This window comes from Octopus bimaculoides, chromosome 3 (genome assembly GCF_046866305.1).
Source record: "Octopus bimaculoides isolate indiv1 chromosome 3, ASM4686630v1, whole genome shotgun sequence".
NCBI classification, from domain to species: domain Eukaryota; kingdom Metazoa; phylum Mollusca; class Cephalopoda; order Octopoda; family Octopodidae; genus Octopus; species Octopus bimaculoides.
In genome coordinates, this window is record NC_142930.1 from 103083756 (window position 1) to 103107423 (window position 23668).

Consider the following 23668-nt stretch of genomic DNA (forward strand, 5'->3'; position numbering starts at 1 on the left):
TTATGAAGGCAGCGAGCTGATAGAATCGTTAGCACGCTGGACGAAATGCTTAAGCGATTCGTTCTGAGTTCAAATTCCGCTGAGGTCGACTTTGCCTTTCATCCTTTCTGGATCGCACTCACCACAAAATCCAAGTCTTGTGCCAATAGTAGAAAGGATTATTATTATTATTATTGTTATTATCGCTATGGTATACGTAATGCAGCACTATATTTATATGCAACACAAATTAATGCTTCCAACTATCTCCAGATTCTACTTACATATTACAGAAACAGAAAGATTGAAAATAGAATATTCTTTTTTTTTTGTGGAAAACTAGCTCACTTGTTAATTACTAATGCTTCAAGTTTACCCAAACTAGGTTTATTACATCTTAATTGCTTTGCCGAAATTCTTTCTAAAAAATGGAAAATATTTTGATTACACATCGCATAAGTATAGAACTCTGTTTACAATGTGTAAATACAAAAGAACCTAGACTAATTGCAATGAAGATGTATTGCATTTGTAAACAATAGCACAGTACCAGCTTGCAGTAGATATACATTTAATTGCAAAAAAAGAAAAGAAAATGACTCATGCATGGAATTACGAAGAACAAAACGAAGCTGAATCGGGTGAGATAATAACTACAAAGAAATGAACAAGTAATAATGAAAAAATACCTTTATGATTGTGGTTCTTACAATTCACAGGAGTGTTGTTACGTAACAACGAGTTACATCATGTATCTCATGAATGTTTAATATCTTTCGGGAAATTGCATCGGCCTCCGCCATTGATTTGATGAAAAAAGCCACATGTTTTTTTCCCAATAATTGGATACTAAAGAGTAACGTTTTGATGTGGGAAAATTATGAGAAGATGAAGAATATAGAAATTTATTTTAGAAAATATTTCATTTTGCAATGCTTAACTACTGTTAACATAATCACAGTTGAGTATAATATAAAACAGTAATTGTGTTCTCAACATAAAAGTGCCCAGTATATTGTAATTTATCACCATAGCGAATATGTGAGATTCATAGGTTCCTTGCATACATTAACGATATAATTTTTTTTATAACAGGAATTCATATCGCATCGTTGTTTCGGTTAGCTCAAACTTTAGTTTTTGTTCTATATTGATTTCTTAAAGTGATAGTTTTCATAAAGGAATGACTCGATATAGAAAATCCCTATTGTTGTAGGATTAAAATCATAAACCACAATGATTTATGAATTCATTGCCAACATCAACATCTTAACTTTTGACCTATTAGCATTGAAAATCATTTACAGTGGAATTAATTATTTTTTCGAAGCACGGCTTGCAAATGTTAACTACATTCTATTCGCATATTATAGAATTGTGTAAATTATTAACAAAGTAAATCTCACCAGCCAACATTAAAAATTATAGGACTACGAGTAGTAAAACCATTCAGCTTGATCTTAGAATGCAACGGAGAATTTCATAGGAAACTGTTAAGATGAATGCTGAAAAATCACTTTAAATTTTGCTTTTCCTCTCAGGAACAATTATTACTTTCTATCAAATGCTGAAATATCAATCAATCCAGTTATCTGATGCTCTGCAGTTGACGAATGCACATCAGTTCTCACCAAATAAAAATGAATGAGAAAATGTGGATGAAGATTTTTAATCATTATCTGAAGATATCATTCAAATTATAGATAAATCGTACTATTAAGAAATGTTCAGTATAAAGCAGCTGGAATGTGCAATGTGCTTCAATTGATTCTACGCACACAAATGCAGCATTGATTTCCTACACTGCAGTTATTCCGCCAGTTTCATCTCCTAAGTTAAAAAGTATATCGTGATTTACATATTTTTATAATATCCAAGCGAAAATCAGATAACACGACACGTCATTGAAGTTGTTTAATGCTGCATTGTGATACTTTCATAAGAAATCGTCATAGCACTTGCCGTAACTTTCTATTAAAGCCAAACACGTATTTCTTTCGCATCCACCTTAAAGGGCATCAAAACTCTATTTTCCACGTGTGAAAATATATGCAATTCATACTTAGATAAAATAACCTGATAATTTAGTTCTTTATAACCAATATTCAAAAATTTAAGCATTAAATTATCATTAAATTGTCAACTGCATATACACCGCCGAAAGGTATGCGACTCTTGTTTTTGTTAAAGAGAAAATTTCTTCATTGACGTAAACAGAATATATCGGAGCAATGTGAACACCACCACAACAGTGACTCATGATGATGTTAACCCAATATGTACATGTAGAGATTTTTTCTTTCAGACAATCTCACGGCATCAACATTCCAGCAATGATCTTAATTTAACGTCGTTTAAAATTATGTTCAGCATGTCTTTTAAAGCTCAGCGCGTTTTTCCCAATACCAGTGAATGCATTGGTCATTGTTTCGTATATATCAAAGTACGGATTTTGTCTTAGTGAGTGACACCCGGTTTCCCGATATTAACAAAGATCCCTCCGATATATAGTGTGTGTGTGCATATGTGGATATATGTGTGTATTAAAGTCGACACAAACACACATATTTATATACATATGAGGATGTGCTGAAAAGTTCCTGGCTTTAAGGGTAACACGAAAGGCCTGGTTGGAGGCCCAACCTTCCGCGTTTCTTTACACGACTTAGAAAAACTGAAGGACAGCTGCAAAAGTCTGAGAATCTGAGAGGGGGATATGTTGAATTAAATCATTATTAAGAACCTCTTGTATTTTCTTTTCCCCAAAGCCAGGAACTTTTCATCACCCACCTCGTATATATCAGTAATTACATGAGAGTGCCTATAAGACGAAAAGTTTGATAATATAATTTACAAAAGCGGTTGTAAAACTAGGGATACATTATTATAGTTTAAGCCATTATTGATTTAGGTTACCAAATAGTGTTATCTAGTGATCTATCCTTATAGGGAGGGAAATAACGTATGAAATTAGTTGTCTGTATCGAATTCAATTAAAAGTTGAAGTAAATTGATATAACTTAAGAAATATGTTAAAACTACGCACTTATACTATATTCCGACTTAAATTTATGGACTTACACCTAATTAGGGAACCATTTACTAATCACTACGTTTGGTGTGTTACTGTACTTTATGAACACTGGCTAAAGTGATATTCACTAGAGATCACAAAGAGCAGCGAGAAAAGATTAACGTTGTAAAATATTGCGCGATGGGATGCTACTGATGCGTTTAAATAAATGCATATGCCGTAGGATGGAGGGATGTGGTGTATGCGCTTATGCAAGTCGCTGGCTGTGTATGTGTTTCTGTGTATTCGCTTGGGTCTTTCCACATACAGAAATTATGCAGAGCGCTCCCCGAGGCTCTTCTATTTCTTCCCTGCTGTTGATATGCATAAACAGCGGGACAATTTACTCATTATTTTTACTTATCATTTATAAGAATAACTTCAATTAATATGGGTCTTTGATGAGTTCTAACAAGATCAAAACATGCCAATTGCTTTCATCAGTTGACTTATAAAATCCATCCAGAACCGCATTATCTAAAGTTCTCAAAAAGTTTGCTCAGGCAATATTATTTCAGTTATATTTTTTGTTTACTATTTTCGTTTTAAATATGCTTGACGGGAGGTTCTGTCTATTAAGTAGAAGAATAACTGCAATTAATTCAAGTGTATATTAGTAACTATAATCTATTATCAATTTCGTAAACTAGGAAATTACTTGTTATGGAGCATTTATTGAAAACAGCATGGAATTATCCGAAAACGAATAAACTATAGTGATAACACTACATTTTTATAAGGCTTTTCTGACATTCTCGGCGTATAAACTCGATAATCCCGAGAGCGCCAATGCATAAAATTATGAAACAGTACACACACGCTTACACACACTCACTAACACACACTCAAACACTAAACCTCCTCCCCCACACACGCATATACTCACATAAAATCATGCGTTATATCATCATAAAGTTTTGAAGATCGATAGGAATATATTGCTTAAAAATCTCAGTGTTTTGGTGTTTAAATCATTGAACATTACATATTTCCTATGACATGAAAGAAGTGGGTGTGACATGGTATTTAGCCTGATACATGAGGCGTGGCTTAAATCTGTCATCCGTTGCCATGGAAAAGCCGTAGATCACCTTTGATATACAGCCACTTAATGAAATGGAATAACCGAGCTTCCAATAGATCGGAATCGTATAAATTTACGTATGCATCTGTTTATGTATGTATGTATGTATGTATGTATGTATGTATGCATGTATGTATGTAATTATAGATGGATGGATGGATGTGCATTTGAGGGTGTATATGTATATATATATAAGTATATATATATAAGTATATATAGCATGTGTGCATATGCGTGTGTGCGTGTGTGTGTGTATGTAATATATGATGCATGTTGCATACGTCCGTATGCTCTTGCTCGTATATATATATATGTGTGTGTGTATATATATATATATATATATATATATATATATATATATATATATATATATGGTGTGCAAATTATGAATTTATTTAAATACCGGAATGTATGTGCCAATCTATCTATATGTTTATTGATATTCTTGCACGAACATATGCAGAGACATATATTTGTCATGGAATGAATGATAATGTTTCTAAAGCTTTGACATATATTTCTTCTCGCATTTTGCTAACACACGTGCACGTACACACATGCTACACCCTCTCATATGTACATACGAACACATAAACAAAATTATTTCATTTTACACCCAACCACATACGTATACAAATATGCATATATGTACATATGCTGATCTATCTAATTTTCTATCTATCTATCTATCTATCTATCTATCTATCTATCTATCTATCTATCTATCTATCTATCTATCTATCTATCTATCTATTTATTTATCTATCTATCTATCTATCTATATATATATATATATATATATATATATATATATATATATATATATATATATATATATATATATATATATATCTTCTTGTCTCTCTCGCTCCCTCTCTCTCTTTCTTTCTCTCTCTCTCTCTCTCTCTCTCTCTCTTTATATATATATATATATATATATATATATATATATATATATATATATATATATATATAATGTTGCGCATATCTAAGCCCATATACCTCTAGAAATACACCTATCTTACAAGGCATATTAACTAATGATGAAGTGAGACATTGTACAAGCATCTATTTAATCTTCATGAATCAGTGGAACAAGTAAAGGCATTTCTGTTCAAAATCATGACACTGTTCACTAAACATCATGTCGGCGTTGTTTTACATCAAAGACGAAAGACCTGAACCTAAACTAAGAGAAGCTGTGGACGAATAATATGCATCTAATCCAGATGAATGCACTCCTTTCATATAATCAATATAAAGGTAATTTACTTGACACAGAATCATCCTTATACATACACGCATATTCCTTCCCCATCTTTCTCTCGTTCTCTTTCGCACACACAGGTGATCAAAGGCATATCATATATACATATATACATACATACATACATATACACACATACATACACACACACACACACACGCACATATATATATTTATATAGATATACATATATATACACACTCAAATATATATATACATATATGTATGTATGAATGGGTATGTATATATATATATATATATATATATATATATATATATATATAATTACTGATATTATATATACGTAGATACATACACAAACGCACTTACACAATTACGTACATAGATGTATACATGTTATAATCATATGTCTGAAAGCGAAGCCCTACGTATATGCGACTGCAGTGGACACTCCGAAGTGGAGGGACAGTAAAGTACTAATTTGGCACAGTCTGTTTATTACCTGAAAGAACCACACTGATAAAATTTTGTCCAAATTCAAATGACTTTTATTGCACTTCGCAAACGAATCGGTCATAGCAACCAAGCCGCTTGGCAACATATACTTGATAAACAGAAATGACTTAGAATTATAACATTTTAACATTCACTACGTTGTATTAATGGTGTTCAATAGTGTAGAATACAATGCCCCCTGTGAAATACGCCTACTCCATCGATTGTTTAGAAATGCTTTTCAGTGAAATATCTTAGAAATTGGTGAATTACTCAGTTCCTGCCAACTAAGAACTGCCTTCCACATATGTAGACAATAGATAATTAATTTTCTGGCATATTCAAAGTTTTGTCAAGCTGCAATTAGTTATATAAAGATACACCAGCATGGTGTATTTTACATGGATTGTTTAAAAGAAGAATGTCTCTTAAGAGACCACAACAAATGCATGTTCATCATTGAGTGTACAGGAACATGTTAAATGTCAATGTACACAGCTTTATTCGTATATCCACCCAGGCGGAAATGTGTTTTTTGTGGTCAAAGAAAACAAACAGAAAACAAATAGAAAACGTTCCCGATAGTTAGATATTATCCAGCAAGACCTGGGGTCATCAACATCAGCGGCTATTGCCGATCCTCTCCACCTCTGGGAGTGAACATACACGAAGATATCAGCTACAAATCCTGTGCTATGGAAAGATTGCAGTTCAAGTCCAAGAAGACCCAGGATAAACGTGTGATCCTATCGAAATGCTAGCTGAACAATTTCAATGAACCTGAGAAGCACTACATGCACTTCCTCTTCTCAGATGGAAAGAGATTTGTCCAAGATTAAACGAAGACAAAAAGAAATGGCAATTGGCTCAGTACCAATCCCACTGAAGTCCTAATTTCCATCGTCTGTGATCTTTTGAGTCATAAGCTAAGAGGGCCATGTCATGTCTTATCCCCGCAAGAGTCAACGTCGAGACAACGAAGACGGTTGTCAAGCCCTGGATTAGGTAATTGCTCAGAGGAAGCTATGAGTGTTCTAGCAAGACAATACGCATCTCTCACACACTCTGCACGATAAAGAAGTCCATAACCGAAAATATTCGTAATTATGTTACCTGTAATATATGGCCTTCTAGTTCTATGATTCAACACCTCTGGACTGCTAGTCTAGGGTGTCGTTGAGAGGGAGACTAACAAGAATAACCACAATACCAATGATGCGTAAATGTCAGTTATTTATGGCGACTGATCAACACATTTAGATGCTTCACAAAGGCGGTCATATTGAATAGCCTGTTGCTATGTATGTAAGAATGTGTGTACTAAATTCTATAAAAACATTCTGGGTTTTCTAATAAATATTTTTGTTAGTCTTAAATTGAAATATTCTTTGCAAACAGCTGACTGAACCTCTCTTCCTCTCTCTCTGTATATATATATATATATATATATATATATATATATATATGTGTGTGTGTGTCTGTGTGTGTGTGTCTGTGTGTGTGTGTGTGTGTGTGTGTATTTACATATATATCTATTATGTATGTGTGTGTATGTTTATATAGATATGTGTGTGTGCTGTATGTATGTGGGTGTTACAGACTTCTTAACGTGACTTTGCGTGATATTTGTAACGAAAGTCATCATCATGCTACAGGTGTATTTCGTCTCCTACGTGTCTTGTCTTAGGGAATATTAATTAGCTGAGTTGGAAGTATGTAGAGGTTGGCATTACAAAGGTTATCGAGCCGTGGAATATCTGCCCTAAAACATTCCGTTTGGGCCGAGTGAAGATGGATAAGTGAATAAACGATATTAAAATACAGGGTCTGATCAATAAGTATCGAGACAGTTGCAATAGTAACGAAGCTAAAGCACGCAGAGTAATGGATATTTTGCGTTCTGGTCCCATTCTGTATTATATATATATATATATATATATATATATATATATATATATATATATATATAGCGGCGTACGTACACTTTGACTCTTATATGTAAGTATACATTTTTCTAAATCTTGTATGACTCTATTTCTGTCTATCAGCCCATTCATCCTTATTCGTTCATTCCACTGTTCGTTCTTTCGTTCCCCCTCGCTCACATTTCCTTGCCTTCTCTTCTTGCACACTTTCCCTCCACTTTTCACTTCATTGTGGCCATGTCATTTCTTCTCGTCCCTCCTTAATTCATTTGTCCTTCTGCCTCTACCTCTCTCGCTTCTCTTCCCACGTGACCGGTGTTTGGCCAAGCCTGATCTTTCTTTCTTGGCCGGCCGTTGTGGATGCAACATCGTTATTCCTCCCTGTGCTTGTGAAATCTTGTATCCCTGCAGTAAGGCCTTATTGCCACACACGCAGGTTTAAGTTAATTCGTTCTTAGTCGAAAGACATTTGTTGTTATATCCTGCTTTTTTTTATTGTATTTGTGTAACATTGTTCGTTTTTTTCCGACCTTGTTTTTGTATACATTCGCTGCTTTCTTCCAAGGAATCTAATGCTCTTAGCTTAGTTTTTCCTTGGGGCTGGCCAGATTGGAGCAATATCTAGAATAACCAGCCGAAATTGCAAGGATAATCTGGATCTCGACTGTCCTTTGTTGTCTTTGTGTCGTCTATCTGGATGTTTTGTCCCTTTCTTGTATCACCTGTCTGGATGTTTTGCGTTCTTGTCCCATTCTGTATTATATATATATATATATATATATATATATATATATATATATATATATATATATATTTATATATTTATGTACAGAGAGAGAGAGAAAGAGAGAGAGAGGAGAGATTTGTGTGTTTGTGTGTGTTTGCATGTATCTTTGTTTATGTGTATGATCAATGGGTGAACGCATATTGTATAATTTTTAAATCTCTGAGATTAAGAAAGTAACGTTTAACGGCATTTTTGTGGTTGTTTTTCTATGAAGAGAAATTCCCTCGTTCACTGGAATAAACAGAAGGCATCGCAGAAAGAAACGCATCCAAAAGTGCAAGAATAGAAATTTAATGTTACCTCTTCCGCGAGAGTGTGAGAGAGTGAGTGTGTATTAGAGTAATGAGGAATAGGGAGAAAACAAAAAAAAATATGCTTTTGAAGGAAAATTTATGAAAAAACAAAATGGATAACAAAAGGAAAGCGAGAAGGAAGCAAGTATGCCGAAAGAAAGATAATAGAATAGGATACACAGTGTGACAGTAAACTGAAAATGCCAGTTTATTTTTTCCAGCGGAAGACATCAATACAGCTAAATATAAAATATATACTTAATGATTAATGAATCGTGTTTTGTTGTCTTATAGCCCACATTATTTTCGATAGAGCAGAGCGCTAGATCACTGTTGTATATATTCAGATATATCGTGTAGAGTGTATATTTGTGGGTACATTGATTTTCAATGTAGTGCCTGTGAATGTGGGGGCGGGGTGTTCATTGCAAAACATGCCAAACTCTTCACTTATCCAGGTTATTCTGTTATTTTGTAAAATAATACAATGTGCAACTTGTTTGTGAATATACTATGGTGCAATATGTGCCACTGTCTTATTTCTTGTGAAGTTACTAAGGTGCAAATAAATCACGAATAATATATATACTACTGACATTTGTTTTCCGTTTTGATGGACATGTGGTAGTGTAAGTCAGTTTGTTGATATGTTTATTTCACTATTTCTTGAATGAGTGCTATGATTGTTGTGAAGATGCTCTGTATATTTTCTAGTGACTTTCGTTTTGTGTTAGTAGTTTTATGTTATTCAGTTGTGAAGCTTGGTTGTATTTGCTGTTCGTGAGTGTTGCTCGCAAGAAGTCAATTTGTTTGGTGAGAGATATCTATCTATCTATCTATCTATCTATCTATCTATCTATCTATCTATCTATCTATCTATCTATCTATCTGCCTGTCTGTCTATCTATCTATCTATCTATCTATCTATCTATCTATCTATCTTAGGAAATAAAAGACTTACCTCAAAACAAATGAGAGTGAACAAACTACTAGAAAACAGTTCTCGAAAGGAAAATTTCATGAAGCAGTTGTTCCTCTCATGCTTGCCACCAAATGTGAAAGCAATTTTAACATCTGTGAAATAGCATGGCTCTGTTAATCATCTAAAGGAACTAGCAGATAGTATAACCAACATTTTACTTCTACCTTTCACTACCATTTTAGTTTCTTCAGAATTGGCTCCGGACAGAATGCAGACACTAACGGAAAAATTGGAATGTCTCGAAAAACCACATTCCCGCACATTCGACCACACATTCTGAGATTTGAGCTTGAACACGCTATTCTAGTTCCCGCAAGAGGAATTATATTGTTGGTATCACGATAGATTTCGCTTGCTTCTCCATCGTTATGTACCACCTTGTCGTATATGTGTGTGTGTGTGTGAGTGTGAGTGTGTGTGTGTTTGTGTGTGTGTTTGTGTGTGTGTTTGTGTGTGTGTTTGTGTGTGTGTTTGTGTGTGGGTGTGTGTGCACGTGATTTCAATTCCTGGACCGGGCGGTGCGTAGTGTTCTTGAGTAAAACATTTCATCTTTAGTTCTCTGCGATCAGATCGACACCTGACGTGTGGTACGCCGTGCACCTGTTCAAGCAATGGCGATATGATGGGGGAAGTGACTTAATGTTTAACACAAACATTTAGTCACCATAGATAAATCATTTGTGCAGATTTTCAGCAAGACATGGCAGAAGCAACTTTCTGGGAAAACGGGAAACTACCATCATGTATGTATATAAAGAGAGGAAGAGACAGAGAGAGAGAAATACATAGTAACTCGTTTCTTATGACTATTGTTACAGTTACTGATTTATTATCAACAACACTACAACTGCCACCATCACCATTTCACTAGTACCAACACCACTACCTGCATCATCATCATCATCATCATCAGCATCATTATGATCATTAAATATTAACCTCACCATCATCATCATTATTGTAAGAAGGTTGATGCTATTATAACAACATGTTATAACTCATTGATATATGATGACTTCTTGCATGATATATCCTACGATTGCGTGTCTGACTTATAATTATCTACAATATATCAAAATTTATACATCAAACGGAGACGAACATCTTAAAAGTACAGACACTCGTACATACATGCTTACAAAATGTTGTGTACATACCCTATCTCTCATTCTATCACGCCTCACACACATATGATGCACTCATACTGACATACTCATATGTATATGTATACAGCACGCCAGGCAACATGCTTTGCAGTATTTTGTCCGTCTTACTCTCTGAATTCAAATTCCATTGAGGTCGACTTTGACTTTCATCCTTTCATGCTCGATAAAATAAGTACCAGTCAATTACTGGGCTCGATGTAATCGACTTTTCCCTCCTTTCAAAAAAACAGCTGGCACTGTGCCAATATTTGAAGCCCTATATACATACATATATATATATATATATATATATATATATATATATATATATATATATATATATATATATATACAAGAATAAGGGCAGAGAATCGTCAATTAATAATAGAATTAATAATTAACAATTTTGCCAAGTAGTTCAGTATGAAAAAAACCTTTATCGGTAAAACTATTTATCATTATAAATATACAGGGATTAGCAATTGAGTTGCTTCTCCAACATACTGAACATTTAGAAATAGCAGTCAAAGAACTACTGATTCCAAACTACAAATTTTTCTCTAAAGCGGATGGCGATATTTATGGCACACATAGAACAAAAACCGGAGGGAAAAGCGTAAACAAACCAAGCCTTTAGTTAATTGGATACGAATCGTTTCATGGTTAAGTGAATGGAAATTTCACTATTCCAATCTTCAGCCCAAATATTCTGATAAATTTGAAAGTGTCTCTAAAAAAATTCACGGCAACTCAATTGCTAATCCCTGTATATTTATGATGATATATATATATATATATATATATATATATATATATATACACGTATATATCTACACACATACACGCACATATAATGTGTTGGCGTATCTCAGGCAACATAGAATATAGTTTAAAAACACATGACAATCCCGTTAGTTAGCGAAGGACATGAAAGATTAAAAACAAAATAGAATGAAATAACATAAAGGACAATAAAATGTAGTAAAATGCAAAATGATATAAGGTGGTTTGATTTTCTATAATATGTTTATGGATATAAAACTAAATACATAGACACACAGAGAAATAGACAAAGAAATAGGTAGGGATGTAGGTAGGTAGAGAGAGAGAGAGAGAGAAAGAGAGAGAGAGAGAGAGAGAGCGACAGAGAGAGATACAGATTACATACAGCATGTAACTTGAAGGAGCCTTGTTGTAGGTGTTACACAGCGTTGAGTGCTTGTGGTCTTGTATAAATGCTTCTTCCCATACATCGCAATAGAACAGTCTTACAGAGGGTTGCTATACGAGGAGGCTTTTATATGTATACTAAGTTGCATGCTACCATAAATATTTTTCCAGAGGCTATCGCATTGATTCTGCGTGTTGGCATGGGACATAGATATCAGTCTGGGTTAGGTGATACGCAGAATTCTACCTCTTTGTCCGATGGTAGATATGTATAGTTTTTATGCGTATAAAAGATTCCTAAAACACCATTCCTCCATACCAAAGCACACAAATACATCAGAGAACTGACTCAGCTTAAAGTATGCCAGACTGCCGCCACTACAAAATCCCCACTCCGGAAAATAAATAACTGTTAGCTTGGATACTTAAAAGTCTTTTTAAAGTCTACTTTAAATGAAGCGTTTAGTAACAGACCGCCGTAAGCGCCATAACTTCAAAACCGAGAAAAACGCAGTCAAATTTTCGCGACTTTCAGAATGTGATATCTCGATAAGGAATGGTTTTGGTCTTAAAATGAGCATGAAGACTTCCTCTAATCATTCCATCTATGTAAAGTTATTCATTTATGTATGCATCTGAAAGATGAAACAATGACTGCGTGTTTCACATTTTGTAGAATATATCGGTACTACGAAACTGTGTATCGCATTGCATATTTTGGCCATAACATATAGAAAAAAAACATACAGAGACACCCCGCAAAGTTATTGTCTGTGTTTTAATATACCGAGGTAAGTATCTTTAAGTGATAAGACAAGATACTAATATAATAGCCCATTATCGTTACGATGGTCACGAGGAATATTAGAAAATAAGCCATAACACCTTGGAAAACGATGCAGAGGCCACACCAAAGTTATTGATTTAGTGTGTGTGCTTACGATAGTGTGTTGCCAAACTCTCTGGTCCGAGTTTGGGTGAGCGAGCGTCGTATCAGTAGCGTTGAAGTACAATTATTTTCAGCCGGATTTTCGACATTATTGCAAGCCTCACCGGTTCTTCCAACTTTTTTGGATTCTAGACATCGAGACAAAGAAAATGATATACTAACCTCGAAAATGGTCGGGGTGGTGCTTTCGACACTCTGTCACTAAACGCCTCTAATAAAGTTTGGTATTGACTTCAAGGTGTTAGAGAGAAAGAGAAGGGGTGTTGTTGTTTATTGTCTAAAAAAAATTCTGTGGATTCTTCTCGGGGGAGTGGCTTAAAAGCATTTATTGAATGGGCTTTATTTCCAGCTGTGTGTGTGTTTGCGTGAATGTCCTTTCAATATCCTAGAAATGTGACCAGCTGTGTGTTAATGAGTGTGTATGTTGTCATGAATGTCTTGTTAAAAGTTCTCTGTGTGTATGTGTGTGCGCGTGTACGTGAGTATGGCACTTACCTAGCGTACTTAAACGTTTAGATCACCTATTAACAAAGCCCCCATACTTTGTATATATGCATGTATGTATGTACGTATGAACATATATGTACGCCATGGAATGTGATATTTTACGTTCATTGATTAGTTGTCTCATTGTATAGTACGTCGACGAGGAAAATTTTAAATCGTACATATACATATAATACCAGCGCGAACTCCTGCCCGCAAATATGCACATATTTGTTTGTGTCGAATGTGTATACTACCTCTGCTTCCATATAGAGAGTAGAGCAATTGTACATTGGCAATGTGGGCGAAGGAGAGTGTAGAAGGGGAGATAATTTCAATAATAACGTTTTCTCCAAAATTGATGTATCTTTAAGAAAAATACAGTCAAATCGTTTGGTATCAAGAGTTTAACTATGCATACGTGTTCCTGCCTCAATAGGTGTCATCAGTACAGCGTTTGCATTACGCTATTTCTAGCAGTACCAGTTTGGGAGAATTCCTGATACTCGTTTGGTTTACGGTTTCATTGTGATTAAGTGAATGTTCTTCCTATTCTAGATTGTAGATAATTTTTAAAATTTCAATAAATTATGACTTCTTCTGATTTAGTATTTAATATTGTTCATATGCAGACCACTAACCACTCTAGGTTACTCATTTGCGTTTTATTTATGCAAATTTCCTGGAAAACAATTGTGTTACTCCTTTTTTTTAAATATTATTTTTAAGAGTGTTATACTGCTGAATGTAAGTTAAGACAATTGCCATGCAAAACTCCTGTCTACAACAGTTTTCTTTTCTCCAGGCAAAAAAAAAAAAAAAAACTCTCTTTGTCTTAATGGTATGTCAGTTTTGGAGAAATTCTTAGCGATTTGTCCCTTTGTTATAGAACACATGTGCCTACATTTTCCCATGTCGATTTTCGTAGCTTCATGCGGCGAGAAATATATTTTCTTCCCAGGAAAGTTTAATATATAGCAATCAGTTGTTGGTTTGATTTACAAAAAGTAGCTGTTCCTTTCTTTCGTGAGGAAATTAACCATGCCACTGGTAAACGAGTGAATAACTTGTTAAAATAACAGGGTTTTCCTTTTGCTGTGTTTCTGTTTTTTTTTTTTTTTAAACCTAATCTGCTTTAATAGTTTAGGGAAAATGAATTATCTGAAGTTAAATGTCGTGCTTCGACGTGAACTGGACAAACATTCACATATTCGAACTTAAAAGGCCGAAAATTTGTAATAGCCACAGCAGCAGCAGCAGCAGCAGCAGCAGCAGTAGTAGTAGTAGTAGTAGTAGTAGTAGTAGTAGTAGTAGTAGTAGTAGTAGAAAACAATTTTTTTTTATTCTATTAACAATTATTACACATGTGCAGGTTATCAGATTACTAATTGGATTGAAATGTCGTCATGAAGATCTTTGAAGATAATTTTCACCAGGAATGTTTTCATTAGTGTATAATAGAAAGCATTTTGTTGCTTCGGTTAACCAGGAGCATGTACATATAACACAATATGAACCACGCGACTTCTACATCGAAAGACTTATTTCATTTGTCGTGCGAGTTTGAAATAAGAAAATATACAAAAACAAAGCCCTTTGTTTTATTTTAGAATAATGGAAGTAATACAAATAGTATTTATTACACGAAATCAATAGCCATGGAAAAACATTAATAAAAGAAAACTCTACGTTTAGGAACATACGTACGCACACACACATATATATATATACACATAGATACATACATATACATATGTATATATATATGTATATATATATATATATATATATATATATATATATATATATATATATATATATATATATATATATATATATATATATACATATATATATATATATGTATGTATGTATGTATGTATTACATGTGTGTGTGAGAGTGTATGTGTTCGTATATCTGAGTGTGTAAGTATGTATGAATGTGCATATATATATATATATATATATATATATATGTATATCTACACACACACATGCACACACACACACGCACACACACACATACACACACAAACACAAGCACAAACACACACACATACATAGAGATATAGAATACACACCTACCCACCACATTCATATGTATATGTGTGTGTATATATTTTTATACGTACATCTTGCTTTCTGTCAGTAGTGTTTGTCATTAGATTTCATAAAATTTTCTGTTTTAGTCCGACGTACATATAGATTCATTTCTTTGTTCAATGTTTCATTTGGTTTCTTCCATTTTTTTAATGTATATATCAAATGAATCTCTATCATAAAAGAATGCACCAAAAAATACTTCTCCAATAGTAAAATCATATATATCAAGTGCAAAGCTGACTGTAGCATAAATCTATAATAGCTCTAGTAAATCTTTGTACTTTGGTACATAGATTATATCAATGCTTTACAAACTTTTAGACAAATATTATGGCTAATTTTAGAATAAATTTGCACTATCGTTGCCCTACTACAGAATCCCATTCGTTTTATTTTTTCTTCTTGACTTTCTGCATCTTTCTAAAAGTATTTCGCTTTTGTTTTCTTTCTCTCCTTTCATCCCCCACACTCTCCCCATCATTATATTTCTCTGAAACATCTTACTCCATTCATGCAGTTTCTCTCTTTCATTAGTCCTCTTTTCCTTCTTGTTTACCTCCTCATTCCGCCATCACCTTTTCTATTTCTCTCTCTCTTTTTCACTATCTCTCACTTTCGCTCTCTCTCTCTCATTACTTCTTTCTGCCTTACTTCCTTTCATTTATTTATGTTCTCTTATTCTCTCTTGACTGATATGTGTCTATCTTTCTTATTTTGCTATTACCTTTTTGTTAACACTGTTTCATTTCTCTCCAGTAGAATCTCTCTCTCTCTCCCAATTTCTATCACACTTCTATCATCTCTGCTTCTTATCACTTTTATTTCATTCATTTCTTTTATGAATATATACTTCTTTCCTTACTTCTTTTGTCCTCCCTTCTTTTATACTGACATTATATCTATCCCACTCTTTTTTCTGTTACGTCTTTCTTTCATATAGCTTCTTTCACTCAGATTTTATTCCGGTCGAGTTTTTCTTCTATTCCTTTCCATCCCTTATGTTTTTAATCTATTCGATTTTTTGTGCTTTTTCACTTTTCATTTTACAGAAACTTATCTTCTCGTAATTTCTACTTGCTTCCTTCCCCGACATTTTCATTTTATCCAGACGCATATCCATTGTGTTTCGCTTTTACTGTCTTTCTTTTCTCTCTTCCCAATGTTTTCATTTCTTTTCCTTTAGGTTTTCATTCTATTACTTACTTTTAATGAATTGTAGTAACACTAACGACAACAGCAATAATAACAACAACACAATCTTAAAAATCACAACGAAAAAGCAAAACAAAAAAAAGCCAGCTACGGCCACGACAACAATTGTTGGCTACAGGCAGACTCGTTTTGTTCAAAAGTCCATTTCTCTATCACGTGATGTTGAATTCAATCATTGTGCTTCACACATTGGAAGGGGAAGTGTTCATTTCAGAGGCCCTAGTTAGTTGGACACTTGGGAGTGCAACTGAAAAAACGGAAGTTATGAGATTTTTCTAATGGACTACGCTTTCTTCTCAAATGGTACGTTTAGCAGGTCGCATGTTTTAACGCAGCTAACTACCACTTTAGCACCTTAACATTTTCCTTCTATTGAAAATGACCGAAGCATGCTTTCTGTCTGAGCATAACTCGACGTTGTGATACATAACTTCAAATTTCAACAAATTATGTGTCATTCTCTTTTAGTCCGACCGTACCTTACGTACATTGCCCTCTCCATTGTTGCAATGGCATTATAAACGACAGCAACACCAATGATTATAATAACGGTTTCTAGTTTATAGGCACAAAGACCGTAATTTTAAAGGAATCGTGTTTGTCGACACCAGTATCAGAGCATGACTGGTATTTTATTTTGAAAGAATGCAAAAATAGGAACCCAGCCCATAGCTATACCAGCAACAGTAGTAATAATTATCAGCAGCAAACGTAGCAAACGTTTGCAACACATCGATAACTACAGTAATATCAACAGCAGCGATAACGATGAACCTCTGTAGGGATTTATATAAAATCACTGATTTGCTAGAAAGAACAGCCTGATGTATATCTCAAGTCATATCCTAGCACTTAATACAATCATTCGGATTTATGAAATAAGAGACACATCCCATAATGTAATCGTTTGTATATATCAACACAGCCATGAATGTTATGGCTTGGGTCATACGTTTGCTAATTCGTTGTTAACCTGGGGTTAAACAGCAAGAGACAAATAGAAACTGCACCAGCGCTATCACCAACAAAAGTGACAACAGCAACAACAGCAACACCAACAACCGTAACTAAAGCAATCAATGATTTTTATAACCTAATAACACCAACGTCAGTAATTACCACCACCACCAACACTACTACTACTGCTGCTGCTGCCACTACTACTACTACTACTACTACAACTACAACTACTACTACTACTACTACTACTACTACTACTACTACTACCACTACTACTACTACTACTACTACTACTACTACTACTACTACTACTACTACTACTACTACCACTACTACTACTACTACTACTACTACTACTACTACTACTACTACTACTACTACTACTGTTGTCATTACAGGCAATGTTTAAGAGAATAGCAACCAGACTTGCGGCATCTGAGCAGCAGCAGCAGTAATAACAAGGAAACAGCAACAACGGCACTATCTTAAGAATAAGTGTAGCAGCATCGCATGAACATTATGTTATCGGTCTCATCACCATCACCATCACCATCATGATCATCATCGGTATCAATATCAGTAGTAGCAAACTCTACCTCTCCTCATCGTCATCGCCACCACTATCACTATCAACATCGCTATTGAAAAGCGAAAATAATGTTAAACAAGAGTAGCATTTTAGAAATGTGATTGAATTTTTCCTAGTATATAATGAAAAGAGACAAAACACAACAAAAACGAAAATCAAAATCAAAGAGAAATGAAAAACTGAAATAAAATACAGAAAAGAAAAAAAAAACTGATAAAGGAATAGAAATAAGTAATAAACAAATAAAAGAATCGGAGTTCGCACTGACAGTAGCATAGACACAGAATATTGTTTAGTTTGAAAATAAATTGCAATGTTCCCGATATTGATTTTATATTTTCGGTAAAAGATGCCTATTTACAATTATTTATCGCTTTATTGTTTGAAGAGGATGTATTGTTCTTTTCTAATAATATTCACCTATCTCTACTGTAACATTGCTAAATGTAAAAGCTATACTTATCTTTAAGCTAATGAAGTAATGAACAAACTCTGTGATGGTTTTCTTAATACTACGAACAAAGGCTGTGCTTAACCGTTATGTGTACGGAATATTTTATTCAGAATAAATAATCAATTATAATTTAAAATATAATTTCCGTCTTATATGAATAATAAATTATTCATGTAATGAAGTAACACATACATAGATATACTCTCACAAGTAATTATATTGCGGATGAGAGTTTTCTCCTGTTGCAAGAAACACAAACCTGTTATATTCATCTTTCGTATATTTATTTATCGTGTATAGAGTAATACGTCAAATGGTTTCGTTGTACTTCTTAAAGTTAGTCACTGACTCGATTTCACAGAATATAAGAAGCTTCATGTGCTTGTACAAGACCATAATGAGTTTTAAGTGATCCGATTAATCAGCTGTATCGCGAGGAGAAAGATATGTCAAACAATTGTAACTACATAGTATAATTATGTGTATGATTCTGGGTAGCTTGTAATGCGTAACCGTCTGTAACTCACTAATTCGTACTACACATGTCCTTCAGATTTCAAACTATAATAATAAACTCATACTGTTATGGACACACACACACACACACACACACACACACACACACACATACACACACATACACACACACGCACATACACACACGAGAGTAAGAGAAAGCAAGAGAGAAGTAGAGAAATATTTACATAGGCATGTATTACTATGTGCTGGTTTCGCATGTTGTCGCACATCCAGCACTTCCGGGGGAGATAGTAAAGGCGGACAAAATGCCGTTAAGCATTTCGCCAGGAGCGCTGACGATTCTATCAGCTCGCCGCATTTATATTACTATATATTAATATATGTTGGTTTCAAATTTCAGCACAAGTCAAGCAAACTCGAGGAAAGGGTAGTTCGAACGCATTGACCCCTGTGCTCACCTGGTACTCATATTATCGCCTCTTAGATGAGGAAAGGCAAAGTCGACTAGGTAGAATTTTATCTCAGAATATACGACTGGCGAAATGCCGATAAACATTTAGCACGACGTGCTACCGATTCTGCCAGCTCACCACCTTACTTTATATTGGTTTCAAATTTTAGCCCAAGGCCAACAATTTATGGAGAGGAAGTAATTCGATTAAATCGATCCCAGGGCTCAACAGGCACTAATTTATCGACTCCAAAAGGATAAAAGGTAAAATGGACCTCGGCGGAATTTGAACTCAGATCGTAAAACAGACAAACATTCTGTTTAACATTTTGCCTTACTTTATATTAATATGTGGAGGTGCAATGGCCCAGTGGTTAGGGCAGCGGACTCGTGGTCATAGGATCGCGGTTTCGATTCCCACACCGGCCGTTGTGAGTGTTTATTGAGCGAAAACACCTAAAGCTCCACGAAGCTCCGGCAGGGGATGGTGGTGAATCCTGCTGTACTCTTTCACCACAACTTTCTCTCGCTCTTACTTCCTGTTTCTGTTGTGCCTGTAATTCAAAGGGCCAGCCTTGTCACACTGTGTCACGCTGAATATCCCCGAGAACTACGTTCAGGGTACACGTGTCTGTGGAGTGCTCAGCCACTTGCACGTTAATTTCACGAGCTGGCTGTTTCGTTGATCGTATCAACTGGAACCCTCGACGTCGTAAGCGACGGAGTGCCAACAGCAATATATTAATATATATAAACGAACGATTAAGGCGGTGAGCTGGCAGAATCGTTATCGAACCAGTCAAAATGCTTAACTATATTTCGTCTGACATTACGGTCTAAGTCCAAATGACAGCGGGGTCGACTCCATCTTTGAACCCATTCGGTGTCGATAAAACAAGTACCTAGTTGAGCACTAGGTTTCTTGTAATCCACGTAACTTCTCTCCTGAAATTGCTTACCATTTATGTAAAGTTGTATATAAGATTAGTCCAGGTAAACATTAAATTGAAGAAATTAAGACTCACACTTTTTTGTAACATGGGCTCTTTAGTTTTTCGACGAAAAGATTCACAGTGGTTCCCAAGATTTTATCTTACATGCCATCATCAGATCTTTTATATATTTTTTATGGCGTAAGTTCAACTGGTGTGAGTGTGTGTATGTGTGTGTGTGTGTGTGTGTGTGTGTTTCTGTTTGTCCCTTCACTAACACTTGAAACTGGTCTTAGAGAACGGTTCGGCGACAGATCGATAGAATAAGAACGTGGTTTAAAAAAAACGAGTGCTGGGATCAATTTGTTCAGCCCGCTCTCCCCTTGTATGTACAGACACACACACGAAAATTGATGGTTGCACGAAGAACAAGAATCCATAGATTAACGGATGCAGTAAATTCTATACGTTCTGGCAGATTCAAATGCTTATATCTGATCACTGTTGATTTTCGTTAACAGAAAACACTATCTTTTTAATCTTCTAATTGTTGCAGTCATTTGACTGCGGCCATGCTGGGGCACACCTTGAAGGGTTTTAGCCAAAGAAATTAAAAATTCAACCCCTTGTAGTAATTCTATCAGTTCTTTTGTCGAACCGCTAAGTTACGAGGTGGGGGCATAAACACCACAACACCAGTTATCAAGCGGTGGTGGGTGACAAACACATACACATACAAACACGTGTATATTTATGTGTATATACATGTGCATATATATATATATATATATATATATATATATATATATATATATATATATGGCCGGATAACTGAAGAGATGTTGGCGTGGGTTCCTACCCCGGCATCCAAAAACTCGGAGTTTTATCATGGCTACCGAATAAGTGTCACATATTTTTACATAGAAATTCCTCTATTTACATAATATCGAGGTCTCTTTCTTTTGTTCTCCTTTCTATCAATATATATATATATATATATATATATATATATATATATAAAGCACACACCCGAAACAGTCCTACGCGGTAGGACTGAACTCGAAACTATGTGGTTGGGAATCATGGTTCTTAGCACATACTCTTTTACTCTTTTACTTGGTTCAGTCATTTGACTGCGGCCATGCTGGAGCACCGCCTTTAGTCGAGCAAATCGACCTCAGGACTTATTCTTTGTAAGCCTAGTACTTATTCTATCGGTCTGGTGTGTTTACGGGGACGTAAACACACCAGCATCAGGTTGTCAAGCGATGTTGGGGACACACACACAGATACACAAACACACACACACATTTATATATATATATACCTATACATATATACGACAGGTTTCTTTCAATTTTCGTCTACCAAATCTACTCACAAGGCTTTGATCGGCCCGAGGCTATAGTAGAAGACACTTACCCAAGGTGCCACGCAATGGAACTGAACCCGGAACCATGTGGTTAGTAAGCAAGCTACTTACCACACTCCTGTGCCTAAAGATGGACTGAACCCTGGAAGCACTGCAATACCAGGCCAACCCGTCGCAAATGCGGAGCAAGCCCTAACACTTCGTCTCCTTCTAAAAATCAGTTTAATATCGCTGATCCCAAATAGTGACCGTATCAGACGTTAAGCTGATAAGAACAGATACTACCCTTTGATCTTAGCCAAAAGGCCGAGCATATATATATATAAATTCATAAGAGTAGTACAACAAGGTATATATATATATATATATATATATATATATATATATATATATATATATATATATATATATATATATATACGGGAGAATGTACGAAAAAACAACAACAGACGAGGACAGGTGGTGTAAATAACAAAAGGATGTATTAGTATGACGCTCGGGAATACGGAAAGTCTTTGACGTTTCGAGCTACGCTCTTCAACAGAAAGAATACGGAGACAAGGAGAAAAACACGGAGAGAAAAAATTGAATAGTGTTCAGTCAACGCTCAATCATAATAATGGCTAATAATGGCTGACCGGAAGTTAGAAATTCTTTTTTCAGGAGAGCTAAGAAAAGGGGGAGATAACAAACGGTGATCGAAGAACGAGTGGCTGTGTGTGGGAGATAGAATGCTGGTGATCTTGACGTATGTAGTGTGAAAATGGGGAGGGGAGAAAGGAGTTGGTCAGTTGTAGTGTGTGCGTGGCGTGATGCGAGGGTATTGGTGTGATGTGATGTGAGAGTGTTGGGAGGTGGGGAAGGCATGGGTGGGGTGTGGGTTAGGCTGAGGGTGGGGCAGAGGTAGGGGTGGGGTATGTGGTTAGGGGGTGGGTGGTGGGTGTAAGGAATCGGATGGGGTGGAGTGGGAAGGTAGAGTAGGAGTGTGTTGGGGTGTGGTGGGATGAGCTTATGGGGGGTGTTGACGATGAAGGGGGAAGGGGAAGGTAGATGTAAGAGAGGGGGAGGGTGGGTATGAGAGGGGAGAGAAAGAGAGGAAGAGATGAGAGAGTGTGGGTATAAGAGATGGAAGGCGGATGTAAGAGAGGTGGAAGGTGGGTATGGGGGGGAGAAAGAGAGGAAGAGAAAGAGAGTGAGAGAGAAGAGAGTGAGAGAGAGGGAAAGAGAAAAGAGAGTGAGAGAGTAAGGGTGAGAGAGTAAGGGTGAGAGAGTAAGAGAGTAAGAGTGTAGAGAGTAAGAGTGAGAGAGAGGGAAAGAGAGAAGAGAGTGAGAGTGAGAGAGTAAGGGTGAGAGAGTAAGAGTGTAGAGAGTAAGAGTAAGAGAGGGGGAGTACGAGAGAAGAGAGTGAGAGAGAGTAAGAGAGAGGAGAGAAAGAGTAGGGGTGATAGGAGGGAGGGTGGGGGAGAGAGGCAGGAGGAGGGGATTAGATGAAGAGGGGAGGGGAGTTGAGCCCATGTGG

The 23668-nt window shown here is 35.5% G+C and overlaps 1 non-coding gene across 1 annotated transcript; it reads right to left on the reverse strand.

Annotated features, from left to right (window-relative positions):
• Positions 1-22274: 22274 nt before the first annotated feature.
• Positions 22275-22467, reverse strand: LOC128251367 (U2 spliceosomal RNA). The gene has a single exon (XR_008267101.1). It is a non-coding gene; the product is annotated as a U2 spliceosomal RNA (small nuclear RNA).
• Between the last annotated feature and the right edge of the window lie 1201 nt (positions 22468-23668).